This window comes from Tupaia chinensis, unplaced genomic scaffold (genome assembly GCF_000334495.1).
Source record: "Tupaia chinensis unplaced genomic scaffold, TupChi_1.0 Scaffold000117_2, whole genome shotgun sequence".
Lineage (NCBI taxonomy): Eukaryota > Metazoa > Chordata > Mammalia > Scandentia > Tupaiidae > Tupaia > Tupaia belangeri.
The window spans coordinates 4,964,159-4,968,323 of NW_006159583.1; the positions used below are offsets into that span (position 1 = coordinate 4,964,159).

General features: G+C 37.6%; 1 pseudogene; it reads right to left on the reverse strand.

The window, feature by feature from the left end:
* Nucleotides 1–379: 379 nt before the first annotated feature.
* Nucleotides 380–785, reverse strand: LOC102482183 (fatty acid-binding protein 5 pseudogene; annotated as a pseudogene).
* Between the last annotated feature and the right edge of the window lie 3,380 nt (nt 786–4,165).

Genomic DNA, 4,165 nt, shown 5'->3' on the forward strand with positions numbered 1-4,165 from the left:
CGGGTCTGGGACTTAAACCACGTTCGACTACATGGGAGTCCAGCAACATAGCCATTATGCTAACTGCTGGTCCCTGTGTCTTTTATTCTTGATAGTCATACTATCCCCGGGGATAAAAATTCTTTGACTCATTTTTTTTCTGTTGAATATAATAATAACCTTTTTTTTTTTTTTTTTTTTTTAGCACAAACACATTTGTTTACTAACCAAAGGGATGATCCTAATTAAATCAACACTTGGAAATAGTTGTACGTAAAGTGTTTGCGGTAAAGGTAATTGAATACAGTAATGAAAAAGAAAAGTAGTATGAAGATTTGCTCATTGAACTGAGCTTGTTCATTCTCGCAGCTAATTCCTGTCTGAAGTGATGATGGAATTTTTATTCTACTTTCTCACAGACTCGAGTACAGGTGACATTATTTGTGGTACAGTCCACCACTAATTTTCCATCTTGCAATTTTCTTGTTATTGTGCTTTCTTTCCCATCCCATTCTTGATGTTGAACCAACACATCATCCTTAAAGTCATAGACAGTCTGAGTTTTTCTGCCATCAGCTGTAGTTTCTTCAAACTTTTCTCCCAGGGTAGAAGAAAACTGTGATGTCTTTAAAGTGCTCTCAGTTTTTACAGTGAGGTTCTTCCCATCACAAGTGATAACAGTCTGGTTTAGCCATTGCACCCATTATTCGCAGAGCCATTCCCACACCTACTTCCTTCATGTACTCATCAAAGCCTTTGCTGTCCACCAGGCGCCATCTTCCTTGTAGCTGCTGAATGTCAGACATGGTAGGCGCGGGCGGCGGGCAAGCACAGCAGACGGTAGGGACCCGGGCGAGGAGCTTGCAGTCATAATAATAATTTTTTAAAAGAGATTTTTGCTTTAGGGCATGTGCACTCACTATAGAGATTTTCTTGAAAATCTTAAGTATGTTATTTCATTTTTTTTCCTTGGCGTAAAGTATTATCAAAATATCTGAAAGTGGGCTTATTTTTATTTTACTTATAAGGCTCATATTCTTTTTGCCTTTATGTTCATATGGTTTTTCATTTTTCTTTAAAGTCCAACAATTTTACCGAAGTATGTGTTCATTTATTTCATTAGGTACATGGTGTGGTCTTTGAACATGTGCTTTCAAATACTTTTTTTTTATTTCAGTCAAGTTTTTTTATTTTTTTTTTGAGAGAGATTTTTGCTATAGGGCGTGTGCGCTCACCAGACAGACGGAGAGAGACATAGAGACAGAAAGCGAGAAATCACCCCCCAGGGGGGTGGTCACGCCACAATCTCTTCTCCTCCATTCTGCTCTTGGGAGCTTGGGCACACACGCACATGCGCCCGGCATGAGTTTTAAGCCACCAGGTCTGGGATGTGAACTGCAGTCGACTATGTGGGAGTCCAACGACATAGCCATTACGCTAACTGCTGGTTCCCCTATTTCAGTCAAGTTTTGATCTTTACTTTTTTTACTTTTTTTTTTTTTTTGCTTCCTCAAGAACTTCTATTATCCATATGTTGGATCTTCTTTGCCAAATTATCATAATTATCAGTTTTTTGGAAACATCTTTATTTCTTCTTTTTTTAAAAGAACTATTTATTTAATTTAATTTATTATTATTATTATTATTGTTATTTACTTTGAGAGAGAAGAGGAAAGCAAGAAAGTAAGTTGCCAGGTCTGGAACTCAAACTGTAGTTGACCTTGTGTGAATCCAGCACCTTTACCATCACACCACCTGCCAGCCTCCATTTCTTCTTTTTTAATTTAAAATTTTTTCTTCTTATCTTTTGTACTTTTTCACTCAGTGTTCCTCCTGGCTTTATATGTTTCCTTTACGTCTTATTCCTCCTGAAGAACTTGAACCATATTTATAACTTTTTCTAATTCTGATTTACATTGTTACTTTATGTCATTGTTTTCTTATTACTATTTATATCTAATATCATTGAAAAGTGTTCTTTGAAAGGACTGGCAGGAGATGGGGTGGTTAAGGCACTGAACTCCCAAATAGCCAACCACGATTCAAACCCTGGATCTGGTGGCTTGCTTTCTCACTCTCTCTCTCTCTCTCTCTCTTTGGTCAACCTGAAGAATAATAAATACAATTAAATAAATAATTCCTGAAAAAGTGTTCTTATAGATAGCAGGTTATAGCTTTCTTGTGTTTCATGGTTGTGTATTTCTTGCATGTTTTTATTATCTGTAGAGATGTTACTTTTACTCTTTGTTTTCTCATTCTATTAATATATAGCAACTTTGTATGGGATTTGGCTTTGAAAATTTTCATTTTTTTATCCTAATTTGTAAGAAATAGGTTGTCCTGAACTTTGTTCAGGAAGGAGGCTTGGTTTAGATTGTTTTTGTAACTTCTCAAAGCTATTCCCTTGGCTGTTTCCATGCAATATTAAAACCATGGTAGTTTACCTTCTTAGATTTTTAAAATACTTTTATTTATTGATTAATTTTTGCTATAGGGCATATGCACTCACCAGAGAGAAATGAGAAAGCAAGTGGCTATATCTGGAACTCAAACCATGGTCAGTCACATGGGAGTCCAGTGCCTTAATCACCATGTCACCTGCTGGGCCCTCCTCCCTAGATTTTTTTATTTTTTTTTTGGAGAGACTTTTTGCTATAGGGCGCTGCACTCGCCAGAAAGACAGAGAGACAGAAAACGAGAAATCACCCTCTGGGGGTATGGCCACACCTCAATCCCTTCTCCATTCTCCTCTAGGGATCTTGGGCATGCACGTACACCTACCCAGCATGAATTTAAGCCACTGGGTCCGGGACTTGAACTGTAGTCAACTACATGGGAGTCCAGCGACATAGCTATTACACCAACTGCTGATTCCTAGATTTTTAAAATCTCTGTTCTCCTCATTTTTATTTGGATCTTGTCTTTAGTGGCTCTGTTGTCCTTGAGTGGTTCAATTTTTATTCCACTCGTAAAAGTATGAGGGTGTTTTTGGATAAGTGCCCTAAGATTGGGGAGGAGGCAAAACCCCTATCCATTTGAGCAGCTGTTCTCAAACTGGTCTCTCCTATTTCTAGTGAATACTTGCTGCCTGCTTTGGAACTCTCCTGTTCTTAGAAGCATCAGATACCCTAATGTGTCTCTCTGCTCACTCACACACATATGCTGACACAGTGTGGGTCTGGTGGTGGTTGATGATTTGCCCCTACTCATATTGGTGTGGAAGGGTAGGTCAGAGAATGCCTTGTTAAATATTACTTAAGGAGTTTTGATTTTGCAATTTAATTACCCAGTTTTTTATGTGGGGATTTGGAAAATCTGAACTCTACATCCACTACTACTTCTTTCTATGATAGAATTCCCCAGTTCTTTTTAGAACAGTAGACTCATTGACCATGGCCCTTCAACCTCGCAGCTAGGAGTCAATTGATGAGAAGGAAATCTGAACTAGAAATTACTCTGTGTTGTGATTGTGATTTTGTGTGTGTGTGTGTGTGTGTATACATTGTGTGTGTGTGTGTATACATATGCATTTATTTAGGGGATGTGGGGCTGCTACCGACAGCACTACTATATTTCTATGTGGGTATATCCTAAAAACCCAGTGTTTTGTTTTGCCCAGAATGATTTTTTCACATTTTGAACACAGGAAGTTTTTCCTCTGGTTTGTGGTATGGGCACTGTTTGTAGAACTGGTCTTTGTTTTCAGGTATATTTTTGTCTCTCAGAATGACACTGGCACTACATCACTAATTACCCTCGGACAGGTTAGCCTGTCTGCAATTTTTTCCCTCCTAGACTCCACAGCTATTCTCATCTGGAAAAATTTTAGCTTCCTGTTGCCCTTAGAATGTTTCTTTTGTTTGTTATTCACTCCAGTTCACTTTCCAGTAAGGTGGGGACAGGGTGAGTGTTGTTTCCACAGGATTCTTGAACGATTTCATTTTATTAGATATAAACCACTTGTGAGGTAAGGCCCATTGATCTTGAGGTCTTACAAAGCCAAAGACTTTAGGAAAATGGAGGAATGACTTTTAAGATGAATTTCTATTAATATTGATAAATGGAGGATTCGTTTATCCTCTTTTTTTCATTGAGACCATCATCTATTTATAATTGGTTCTCATGGTAACCAAAACCAATTATACAAAATAAGACTTATTAAATTATTCTACTTTAATGTAAATTT